Below are 12,723 nucleotides of genomic sequence, written 5' to 3'. Positions count from 1 at the left end.
GGAGGGATGTCAGCAATGACTGGAGGACAGTGATGAGAGAAGGTGCCCAGCTCCAGCGTAAGGTCTGGAGAAGCCCTTTCCTTCCCACAGGGCAAGAGCACGAGCCAGCACTTTTGCCCTGCAGGAGGTCTGGGAGGATGTGTGATGGGCAGGAGAAGGAAGGTGCTCAGCATAGGGAGCAGGAGGGACGGCTGGCAGGCGAAAAGTGTAGAGCCAGGCAGGAGTCGAACCTGCAACCTCCTGATACGTAGTCAGGTGCGTTATCCGTTACGCCACTGGCCCTCAGCTGCCCAAGGGACCTGACTGGCGGCCCATGTCTCGTTCCGTAGCTCATCTCCTGCACACACCCCCATTTAGACATCAAGGAACATCCAATGCAATATCAAATGGTGAGGAACGCCAGCTGGACCGCCCACCACTGACCACAACCCCCTCAGACCCCTGGTCCAGCCACGACGGGTCGCCTCAGCTGAATCACAAGGCAAAGCGAAGTGGCTGGACCGGGGCTCTGAGGGGGTTGTGGTCGGTGGTTGGCGGTCCAGCTGGTGTTCCTCACCATTTGATATTGCATTGGATGTTCCTTGATGCCTAAATGGGGGTGTTTGCGGAAGATGTTCTACGGAACGAGGACATGGGCCGCCGGTCAGGGCCATTGGGCAGCTGAGGGCCAGTGGCGTAACGGATAACGCACCTGACTACGTATCAGGAGGTTGCAGGTTCGACTCCTGCCTGGCTCTACACTTTTCGCCTGCCAGCCGTTCCTCCTGCTCCCTATGCTGAGCACCTTCCTTCTCCTGCCCATCACACATCCTCCCAGACCTCCTGCAGGGCAAAAGTGCTGCCTTGTGCTCTTGCCCTGTGGGAAGGAAAGGGCTTCTCCAGACCTTACGCTGGAGCTGAGACCCACGCCACAGCCAGGGACAGCACAGCAAATTTCACAGCACAACTAAGATGCCTCCTGAGCTACAGCCCTGTAGGCTGCACAGACTCAGCACCCTCAGGCTCTCATGGCACATCACGACCTTTTACCACCCACCCTTTACTCACAGTTACTAATGGGGTTTAGGTACTTTTCATTCAGTGGTGCTCAGGATGCCAGAGAAGACATCTGCGCGGGTTTGATGAAGAAAACACACACTCAGAGACCTCAGGAGCGATCTCTCTGCTCAGCAGCTTAGGAATTCAGCAGGTGAGGCCAAAAAGGACTTGAGCAGTGGTGGCTTTTCAAGCAGCTGGCACACTCACAGCTTTGATGCAGCCTGCCCCAAAATGATGCTCCTGTAATGTTGATGCCAGGCAGATGGACAAAAAGTCTGAAAGGGTAAGGATCTCATGAAGGCATCTGTCCCTTGTCACCTCCACAGCATTCAGACAGCCTCAGGGTGAGCCAGGCAGGAGTTGAACCTGCAATGTCCTGATCCACAGTCAGGCGCATCGTCCATTGTGCCACTGTCCCCAGCCCCTGGTCCCACCTGGTGCCCCCCCGTGCTCTCTGTACCACCTGGGTGCGCTGGTGTTCAAAAGGAAGGGGTGAGTACTCACCTGGCTCCCTCCTGCCCCATGCACGGCAGCCTTGACCTACTGGCCTATGGGGGGAGGTCAGTACCGGTCCCACTGCTCCCATCTACAAGGAGAAGTGGTGCCTGTGCTGAGTCAGCCCCACAGCAAGAGCACATCGTAGAATCATAGACTCATTTTGTTTGGAAGAGACCCTCAAGATCACGCAGTCCATCCAGTAACCTAACTCTAGCACTAAATCACATCCCTAAGAAGATCATCTATGCATCTCTTAAATCCCTCCAAGGATGGGGACTCCACACTGCACTGGGCAGCTTGTTCCAACAACCGACAGCCCTTTCTGGGAATAAATTTTTCCCAATATCCAACCTAAACCTCTCCTGGTGCAACCTGAGGCCATTTGCTCTTGTTGTATCGCTTGCTACCTGGAAGAAGAGAACAACAACCTTCATGATACAACCTCCTTTCAGGTAGTGGTCTTCAGCCCCTCAGCTGCTCTGGTTGGTTGGAGGAGACATCTTGTTTGCCTCATGGGAAGTGTGGCTACAATTCCCAGCCCACCCAAGGCTTGGAGCAGCCCAGGGCTCTCTGGAGCTGTGGGGTCCAGCTGAGGGTTGAGCTCGACCCAAAGCCACCAATTTTGCCCTCCACTTCCTCCTGCCCGATGACAGATGGCAGGGCAGGTGAGTTGTGGGTCATGAGATCTTGCCTGATGGTCAACTGGTCTGGGCTAACCTGTACATGGCCAACTTTGACCTTCCTTCTGCAAGCCACCTGCAGGGTGAAGGTACCACAGAGGTAGAAGAGACAAGCCCATGAGCCTGTCAGTGTGGAACGGAGCAACAGAAGAAGATGGAAGCAGGAACATCCCATCAAATAACAGAGTGATTCAGGTTGGAAATTACATGTGGAGGTCTCTAGTCCAAATTTCTGCTCAACTTGGGACATTGAGGTCAAGGCCTCGTCTGCTCGAACTCTGACTGTCTCCAAGGATGGAGAGTTCGCAGCCCCCCAGGTCCCTCTCTCAGTGATTTACCGCCCTCACAGTGAATGCTTTTGCCAATCTATGCAGTCAGAGAATCCCCTGATGTGAGGGAAGTTTTGCTGTGCAAGAAGCCCAGCAAGAAGGAAGAAACATCAGTCAAAGGCAGGCCACCATGGAGGAAGAGGTCCCTTGTCAGCATGGCCGGGCTGTGGGCACAAAAACACCGAGCCAGGCAGGAGTCGAGCCTGCAATCTCCTGATCCGTAGTCAGGTGCGTTGTCCATTGCGCCACTGGCCCTGGTCCTCCTGGAGCTCTGAGGGCTTCCCATCACCGGATGGGCTTTGTGAGCAGAGCAGCAGATGGTGCAAGAGGATTTAGATCAGTATAGAAAACATGACGTTTTACAAGATCCTTGGAAGAGCTCTTCCCCAGGCCAAATAAACACAGTTCTGATGGCTTCTCTTCATATGGCGAGTGCTCCAACACTACCCCGTTTTGGTGGCCTTCTACTGGTCTTATTCCAGTTACAGAATCACAGCATGCTTGGGGTTGGAAGGAACCTCTGGACACCACCCAGTCCAACCCACCTCCTAAGGCAGGGTCACCAGAGCAGATGACACAGGGTCACGTTCAGGCAGGTTTGAATGTCTCAGAGAAGGAGACTCCGCAGCCACTCTGGGCAGGCTGGGCCAGGCTCTGGCAACCTCAAAGCAAAGAAGTTTCCTCTCAGTTGATCAGTGTCCTTATAGTGTGGGCCCCAAAGCTGGGTACAGTATTCCCAGTCTGGAACATGAGTGAGGAGCGGGAATGGAGGGATGTCAGCAATGACTGGAGGACAGTGATGAGAGAAGGTGCCCAGCTCCAGCGTAAGGTCTGGAGAAGCCCTTTCCTTCCCACAGGGCAAGAGCACGAGCCAGCACTTTTGCCCTGCAGGAGGTCTGGGAGGATGTGTGATGGGCAGGAGAAGGAAGGTGCTCAGCATAGGGAGCAGGAGGGACGGCTGGCAGGCGAAAAGTGTAGAGCCAGGCAGGAGTCGAACCTGCAACCTCCTGATACGTAGTCAGGTGCGTTATCCGTTACGCCACTGGCCCTCAGCTGCCCAAGGGACCTGACTGGCGGCCCATGTCTCGTTCCGTAGCTCATCTCCTGCACACACCCCCATTTAGACATCAAGGAACATCCAATGCAATATCAAATGGTGAGGAACACCAGCTGGACTGCCCACCACTGACCACAACCCCCTCAGACCCCTGGTCCAGCCACGACGGGTCGCCTCAGCTGAATCACAAGGCAAAGCGAAGTGGCTGGACCGGGGGTCTGAGGGGGTTGTGGTCAGTGGTTGGCGGTCCAGCTGGTGTTCCTCACCATTTGATATTGCATTGGATGTTCCTTGATGCCTAAATGGGGGTGTTTGCGGAAGATGTTCTACGGAACGAGGACATGGGCCGCCGGTCAGGGCCATTGGGCAGCTGAGGGCCAGTGGCGTAACGGATAACGCACCTGACTACGTATCAGGAGCTTGCAGGTTCGACTCCTGCCTGGCTCTACACTTTTCGCCTGCCAGCCGTTCCTCCTGCTCCCTATGCTGAGCACCTTCCTTCTCCTGCCCATCACACATCCTCCCAGACCTCCTGCAGGGCAAAAGTGCTGCCTTGTGCTCTTGCCCTGTGGGAAGGAAAGGGCTTCTCCAGACCTTACGCTGGAGCTGAGACCCACGCCACAGCCAGGGACAGCACAGCAAATTTCACAGCACAACTAAGATGCCTCCTGAGCTACAGCCCTGTAGGCTGCACAGACTCAGCACCCTCAGGCTCTCATGGCACATCACGACCTTTTACCACCCACCCTTTACTCACAGTTACTAATGGGGTTTAGGTACTTTTCATTCAGTGGTGCTCAGGATGCCAGAGAAGACATCTGCGCGGGTTTGATGAAGAAAACACACACTCAGAGACCTCAGGAGCGATCTCTCTGCTCAGCAGCTTAGGAATTCAGCAGGTGAGGCCAAAAAGGACTTGAGCAGTGGTGGCTTTTCAAGCAGCTGGCACACTCACAGCTTTGATGCAGCCTGCCCCAAAATGATGCTCCTGTAATGTTGATGCCAGGCAGATGGACAAAAAGTCTGAAAGGGTAAGGATCTCATGAAGGCACCTGTCCCCTGTCACCTCCACAGCATTCAGACAGCCTCAGGGTGAGCCAGGCAGGAGTTGAACCTGCAATGTCCTGATCCACAGTCAGGCGCATTGTCCATTGTGCCACTGTCCCCAGCCCCTGGTCCCACCTGGTGCCCCCCCTGTGCTCTCTGTACCACCTGGGTGTGCTGGTGTTCAAAAGGAAGGGGTGAGTCCTCACCTGGCTCCCTTCTGCCCCATGCACGGCAGCCTTGACCTACTGGCCTATGGGGGGAGGTCAGTACCGGTCCCACTGCTCCCATCTACCAGGAGAAGTGGTGCCTGAGCTGAGTCACCCCCACAGCAAGAGCACATCGTAGAATCATAGACTCATTTTGTTTGGAAGAGACCCTCAAGATCACGCAGTCCAACCAGTAACCTAACTCTAGCACTAAATCACATCCCTAAGAAGATCATCTATGCATCTCTTAAATCCCTCCAAGGATGGGGACTCCACACTGCACTGGGCAGCTTGTTCCAACAACCGACAGCCCTTTCTGGGAATAAATTTTTCCCAATATCCAACCTAAACCTCTCCTGGTGCAACCTGAGGCCATTTGCTCTTGTTGTATCGCTTGCTACCTGGAAGAAGAGAACAACAACCTTCATGATACAACCTCCTTTCAGGTAGTGGTCTTCAGCCCCTCAGCTGCTCTGGTTGGTTGGAGGAGACATCTTGTTTGCCTCATGGGAAGTGTGGCTACAATTCCCAGCCCACCCAAGGCTTGGAGCAGCCCAGGGCTCTCTGGAGCTGTGGGGTCCAGCTGAGGGTTGAGCTCAACCCAAAGCCACCAATTTTGCCCTCCACTTCCTCCTGCCCGATGACAGATGGCAGGGCAGGTGAGTTGTGGGTCATGAGATCTTGCCTGATGGTCAACTGATCTGGGCTAACCTGTACATGGCCAACTTTGACCTTCCTTCTGCAAGCCACCTGCAGGGTGAAGGTACCACAGAGGTAGAAGAGACAAGCCCATGAGCCTGTCAGTGTGGAACGGAGCAACAGAAGAAGATGGAAGCAGGAACATCCCATCAAATAACAGAGTGATTCAGGTTGGAAATTACATGTGGAGGTCTCTAGTCCAAATTTCTGCTCAACTTGGGACATTGAGGTCAAGGCCTCGTCTGCTCGAACTCTGACTGTCTCCAAGGATGGAGAGTTCGCAGCCCCCCAGGTCCCTCTCTCAGTGATTTACCGCCCTCACAGTGAATGCTTTTGCCAATCTATGCAGTCAGAGAATCCCCTGATGTGAGGGAAGTTTTGCTGTGCAAGAAGCCCAGCAAGAAGGAAGAAACATCAGTCAAAGGCAGGCCACCATGGAGGAAGAGGTCCCTTGTCAGCATGGCCGGGCTGTGGGCACAAAAACACCGAGCCAGGCAGGAGTCGAGCCTGCAATCTCCTGATCCGTAGTCAGGTGCGTTGTCCATTGCGCCACTGGCCCTGGTCCTCCTGGAGCTCTGAGGGCTTCCCATCACCGGATGGGCTTTGTGAGCAGAGCAGCAGATGGTGCAAGAGGATTTAGATCAGTATAGAAAACATGACGTTTTACAAGATCCTTGGAAGAGCTCTTCCCCAGGCCAAATAAACACAGTTCTGATGGCTTCTCTTCATATGGCGAGTGCTCCAACACTACCCCGTTTTGGTGGCCTTCTACTGGTCTTATTCCAGTTACAGAATCACAGCATGCTTGGGGTTGGAAGGAACCTCTGGACACCACCCAGTCCAACCCACCTCCTAAGGCAGGGTCACCAGAGCAGATGACACAGGGTCACGTTCAGGCAGGTTTGAATGTCTCAGAGAAGGAGACTCCGCAGCCACTCTGGGCAGGCTGGGCCAGGCTCTGGCAACCTCAAAGCAAAGAAGTTTCCTCTCAGTTGATCAGTGTCCTTATAGTGTGGGCCCCAAAGCTGGGTACAGTATTCCCAGTCTGGAACATGAGTGAGGAGCGGGAATGGAGGGATGTCAGCAATGACTGGAGGACAGTGATGAGAGAAGGTGCCCAGCTCCAGCGTAAGGTCTGGAGAAGCCCTTTCCTTCCCACAGGGCAAGAGCACGAGCCAGCACTTTTGCCCTGCAGGAGGTCTGGGAGGATGTGTGATGGGCAGGAGAAGGAAGGTGCTCAGCATAGGGAGCAGGAGGAACGGCTGGCAGGCGAAAAGTGTAGAGCCAGGCAGGAGTCGAACCTGCAACCTCCTGATACGTAGTCAGGTGCGTTATCCGTTACGCCACTGGCCCTCAGCTGCCCAAGGGACCTGACCGGCGGCCCATGTCTCGTTCCGTAGCTCATCTCCTGCAAACACCCCCATTTAGACATCAAGGAACATCCAATGCAATATCAAATGGTGAGGAACACCAGCTGGACTGCCCACCACTGACCACAACCCCCTCAGACCCCTGGTCCAGCCACGACGGGTCGCCTCAGCTGAATCACAAGGCAAAGCGAAGTGGCTGGACCGGGGCTCTGAGGGGGTTGTGGTCAGTGGTGGGCAGTCCAGCTGGTGTTCCTCACCATTTGATATTGCATTGGATGTTCCTTGATGCCTAAATGGGGGTGTTTGCGGAAGATGTTCTACGGAACGAGGACATGGGCCGCCGGTCAGGTCCCTTGGGCAGCTGAGGGCCAGTGGCGTAACGGATAACGCACCTGACTACGTATCAGGAGGTTGCAGGTTCGACTCCTGCCTGGCTCTACACTTTTCGCCTGCCAGCCGTTCCTCCTGCTCCCTATGCTGAGCACCTTCCTTCTCCTGCCCATCACACATCCTCCCAGACCTCCTGCAGGGCAAAAGTGCTGCCTTGTGCTCTTGCCCTGTGGGAAGGAAAGGGCTTCTCCAGACCTTACGCTGGAGCTGAGACCCACGCCACAGCCAGGGACAGCACAGCAAATTTCACAGCACAACTAAGATGCCTCCTGAGCTACAGCCCTGTAGGCTGCACAGACTCAGCACCCTCAGGCTCTCATGGCACATCACGGCCTTTTACCGCCCACCCTTTACTCACAGTTACTAATGGGGTTTAGGTACTTTTCATTCAGTGGTGCTCAGGATGCCAGAGAAGACATCTGCGCGGGTTTGATGAAGAAAACACACACTCAGAGACCTCAGGAGCCATCTCTCTGCTCAGCAGCTTAGGAATTCAGCAGGTGAGGCCAAAAAGGACTTGAGCAGTGGTGGCTTTTCAAGCAGCTGGCACACTCACAGCTTTGATGCAGCCTGCCCCAAAATGATGCTCCTGTAATGTTGATGCCAGGCAGATGGACAAAAAGTCTGAAAGGGTAAGGATCTCATGAAGGCATCTGTCCCTTGTCACCTCCACAGCATTCAGACAGCCTCAGGGTGAGCCAGGCAGGAGTTGAACCTGCAATGTCCTGATCCACAGTCAGGCGCATCGTCCATTGTGCCACTGTCCCCAGCCCCTGGTCCCACCTGGTGCCCCCCCTGTGCTCTCTGTACCACCTGGGTGTGCTGGTGTTCAAAAGGAAGGGGTGAGTCCTCACCTGGCTCCCTCCTGCCCCATGCACGGCAGCCTTGACCTACTGGCCTATGGGGGGAGGTCAGTACCGGTCCCACTGCTCCCATCTACCAGGAGAAGTGGTGCCTGTGCTGAGTCAGCCCCACAGCAAGAGCACATCGTAGAATCATAGACTCATTTTGTTTGGAAGAGACCCTCAAGATCATGCAGTCCAACCAGTAACCTAACTCTAGCACTAAATCACATCCCTAAGAACATCATCTATGCATCTCTTAAATCCCTCCAAGGATGGGGACTCCACACTGCACTGGGCAGCTTGTTCCAACAACCGACAGCCCTTTCTGGGAATAAATTTTTCCCAATATCCAACCTAAACCTCTCCTGGTGCAACCTGAGGCCATTTGCTCTTGTTGTATCGCTTGCTACCTGGAAGAAGAGAACAACAACCTTCATGATACAACCTCCTTTCAGGTAGTGGTCTTCAGCCCCTCAGCTGCTCTGGTTGGTTGGAGGAGACATCTTGTTTGCCTCATGGGAAGTGTGGCTACAATTCCCAGCCCACCCAAGGCTTGGAGCAGCCCAGGGCTCTCTGGAGCTGTGGGGTCCAGCTGAGGGTTGAGCTCAACCCAAAGCCACCAATTTTGCCCTCCACTTCCTCCTGCCCGATGACAGATGGCAGGGCAGGTGAGTTGTGGGTCATGAGATCTTGCCTGATGGTCAACTGGCCTGGGCTAACCTGTACATGGCCAACTTTGACCTTCCTTCTGCAAGCCACCTGCAGGGTGAAGGTACCACAGAGGTAGAAGAGACAAGCCCATGAGCCTGTCAGTGTGGAACGGAGCAACAGAAGAAGATGGAAGCAGGAACATCCCATCAAATAACAGAGTGATTCAGGTTGGAAATTACATGTGGAGGTCTCTAGTCCAAATTTCTGCTCAACTTGGGACATTGAGGTCAAGGCCTCGTCTGCTCGAACTCTGACTGTCTCCAAGGATGGAGAGTTCGCAGCCCCCCAGGTCCCTCTCTCAGTGATTTACCGCCCTCACAGTGAATGCTTTTGCCAATCTATGCAGTCAGAGAATCCCCTGATGTGAGGGAAGTTTTGCTGTGCAAGAAGCCCAGCAAGAAGGAAGAAACATCAGTCAAAGGCAGGCCAGCATGGAGGAAGAGGTCCCTTGTCAGCATGGCCGGGCTGTGGGCACAAAAACACCGAGCCAGGCAGGAGTCGAGCCTGCAATCTCCTGATCCGTAGTCAGGTGCGTTGTCCATTGCGCCACTGGCCCTGGTCCTCCTGGAGCTCTGAGGGCTTCCCATCACCGGATGGGCTTTGTGAGCAGAGCAGCAGATGGTGCAAGAGGATTTAGATCAGTATAGAAAACATGACGTTTTACAAGATCCTTGGAAGAGCTCTTCCCCAGGCCAAATAAACACAGTTCTGATGGCTTCTCTTCATATGGCGAGTGCTCCAACACTACCCCGTTTTGGTGGCCTTCTACTGGTCTTATTCCAGTTACAGAATCACAGCATGCTTGGGGTTGGAAGGAACCTCTGGACACCACCCAGTCCAACCCACCTCCTAAGGCAGGGTCACCAGAGCAGATGACACAGGGTCACGTTCAGGCAGGTTTGAATGGCTCAGAGAAGGAGACTCCGCAGCCACTCTGGGCAGGCTGGGCCAGGCTCTGGCAACCTCAAAGCAAAGAAGTTTCCTCTCAGTTGATCAGTGTCCTTATAGTGTGGGCCCCAAAGCTGGGTACAGTATTCCCAGTCTGGAACATGAGTGAGGAGCGGGAATGGAGGGATGTCAGCAATGACTGGAGGACAGTGATGAGAGAAGGTGCCCAGCTCCAGCGTAAGGTCTGGAGAAACCCTTTCCTTCCCACAGGGCAAGAGCACAAGGCAGCACTTTTGCCCTGCAGGAGGTCTGGGAGGATGTGTGATGGGCAGGAGAAGGAAGGTGCTCAGCATAGGGAGCAGGAGGGACGGCTGGCAGGCGAAAAGTGTAGAGCCAGGCAGGAGTCGAACCTGCAACCTCCTGATACGTAGTCAGGTGCGTTATCCGTTACGCCACTGGCCCTCAGCTGCCCAATGTCCCTGACCGGCGGCCCATGTCTCGTTCCGTAGCTCATCTCCCGCAAACACCCCCATTTAGGCATCAAGGAACATCCAATGCAATATCAAATGGTGAGGAACACCAGCTGGACAGCCAACCACTGACCACAACCCCCTCAGACCCCTGGTCCAACCTCTTCGCTGTGGCTTGTGATTCAACTGAGGCTATCCATTTCTGTGTCCTGCCACAGTAATAAGTCTGGGAGAATCCGACAGAGATCAAACCAAAGCCAAGATCAGTGATGTTCCTTGAACTCCTCTTGGCCGCTGTTGAAGTCATCTCTTCATAGAGACCTATCACATTGGCCAAGAGTGGTCTGCCCTTGTCAAATCCATGGTCACCGTTTCCAGCCATCATCACATGCTTCCTTCGTTTGGGTAAGGCTTTCTGGAGTATTTCTTCCATAGTCTTAATGTGGGCTCTGAAGTGAGGCTGACTAGAGCTCCCTAAATCTTCCTTTTTACTCTTCTTGAGAACAATCCTCATGTTGTTCATCAGAAAGCTGTCCCTATTTCCATACTCCTACACTGAATAGCTGTCCTTGATCCCTTCCAGAAATCCCCAGGAATGACTGTACCACCCCATGTTACCATCCCAGGCAAGTATTGCAGTGGCTAAGAAGTCCCAGTCCTCCAGGTGCGACTGAGTGACTGTACTCATGGAAGTTCTTGTACTTTCCTGAGGAAGCCTTCCATTGCTTCAGTTTTGTGATGAGATCACGTGCTTCAGATGCCCATCCCAATGTGCCCTTGCAATGGTGTCTACTTTGATCATGATCCAAAACCTCCACCCAGCACAGCACTGGGCTAAAAGAAAAGTTCTTGGCATCATGTTTCCCCCATAGCCCATTCCTGTGGTGCCTCCCTTGAGTTGGCCAAAGCCCTGCCCCTGTCCCAGTCCAGCCCTCCAGAAAAGGAGAGGCAATACAGCGGGTGGGCATGGCAGCCCAAGACTGACCCCGGTGTGATTTGAACACACAACCTTCTGATCTGGAGTCAGATGCGCTGCCCTTGCGCCACGAGGTCAGGGTGAGAGGCGAGTGCTCCCTGACATAGAACCCCAGCCTGGGTGGTGGGGATGTTTTGTCCATGGGGAGCATCCCTGGGGTGTCCCGGGACTACAGAATCACAGAACCACATAATGTCTCCAGAATGTCACAGAATGTCATCCAGTGCAATCCCCCCATGGAGCAGGAACACTCAGATGAGGTTACACAGGAAGGTGTCCAGGCGGGTTGGAATGTCTGCAGAGAAGGAGACTCCACAACCTCCCTGGGCAGCCTGGGCCAGGCTCTACCACCCTCACCGGGAACAAGTTTCTTCTCAAATTTAAATGGAACCTCCTGTGTTCCAGTTTGAACCCATTGCCCCTTGTCTTACCACTGGTTGTCACCAGGCAGAGCCTGGCTCCATCCTCCTGACACTCCCCCTTTCCATATTGATCCCCATGAACGAGTCACCCCTCAGTCTTCTCCAAGCTCAAGTGCCCCAGCTCCCTCAGCCTTTCCTTATACAGGAGATTCTCCACACCATTATCTTTGTTGCCCTGTGCTGGACTCTCTCCAGCAGTTCCCTGTCCTTCTGGAACTGAGGGCCCCTGACCCCTCAGCTGCAGATGTGGACGAGAAGAGCAGATGAGGCCTGGCTGCACTGAGGACTCCGGGCTGGAGGATGAACGTGCAGGGTGCGATAGGGTGATCTTCAGGGTCAATGTGGGTAGAACCTGGGCTGCAGGGGAGGACAATAGCCCAGGGTAGAACACAGGGAAGGGCCCAGGTCCCCTTTTACAGCACAGCCCAAGGTGGGCTCTGAGTATGTTCCCAGAAACTGTGGTGAACAGTGTTAAGAGCAGACTCCCCATAGGCTTAGGCCAGTCACAGATGGACACCACAGTTCTTTTTGTAAGTAGTCAAACCCTATTTTGGCTAAGAATGGCAGCTGGACCTTCTGCAAGGAAGGCAAGATGTCCCACCAGTGCAAGCAAGGTCTCCCAACAGTGCAGGCAAGGTTCACTGTCAATGGTGACTGCCCAGTCCTTTTCCCAAGGGTGGTTAGTCTGAGTATGTTATGAACAAAGGTGTCAGAGAGGAGATGAAGCTTTCCTTCTTCCTCTCCAACTCCATGCCCACCTCAGCATGTTGGAAGAAGTCTTCTGGGAACTAGGATGGCTGGTCAGGAACATGGTGGTGGCACCATATGTACAGGAGGTTGGGGACAGTTTGCTTGAACTGCACAGCCAGTGAGATACTTGCCCACTGTATAGGTATACTGTATGTAAATACATGAGATACACAATACTTGTTTGGAGGGAAAGACCATGGCTGAACGACATTACATTTTTTTTTGTGGGTGATTTTCTGGGAGCAAGTCACAACATTCTCACCTGAGCTAGCACTAGAGTACACTTCTACATGGAAAAGTTATTATCTTGCAAAAGCAGAAATCTCAGCAGAAGCTTTTATGAAATT

The 12,723-nt window shown here is 53.8% G+C and overlaps 3 non-coding genes across 3 annotated transcripts; 2 read left to right on the top strand and 1 right to left on the bottom strand.

Annotated features, from left to right (window-relative positions):
* The first annotated feature begins 664 nt into the window (after window positions 1-664).
* On the top strand, window positions 665-737 carry TRNAR-ACG (transfer RNA arginine (anticodon ACG)). Its single transcript has one exon. It is a non-coding gene; the product is annotated as a tRNA-Arg (tRNA).
* Window positions 738-7,289: 6,552 nt separating this feature from the next.
* On the top strand, window positions 7,290-7,362 carry TRNAR-ACG (transfer RNA arginine (anticodon ACG)). Its single transcript has one exon. It is a non-coding gene; the product is annotated as a tRNA-Arg (tRNA).
* A 3,847-nt stretch (window positions 7,363-11,209) lies between these two features.
* On the bottom strand, window positions 11,210-11,281 carry TRNAW-CCA (transfer RNA tryptophan (anticodon CCA)). Its single transcript has one exon. It is a non-coding gene; the product is annotated as a tRNA-Trp (tRNA).
* Window positions 11,282-12,723: the final 1,442 nt, after the last annotated feature.

Source organism: Columba livia, chromosome 3, assembly GCF_036013475.1.
Source record: "Columba livia isolate bColLiv1 breed racing homer chromosome 3, bColLiv1.pat.W.v2, whole genome shotgun sequence".
NCBI classification, from domain to species: Eukaryota; Metazoa; Chordata; class Aves; order Columbiformes; family Columbidae; genus Columba; species Columba livia.
The sequence above is the reverse complement of the archived record's forward strand: the minus strand, read 5'-3'. Positions and strand labels throughout refer to the sequence as shown.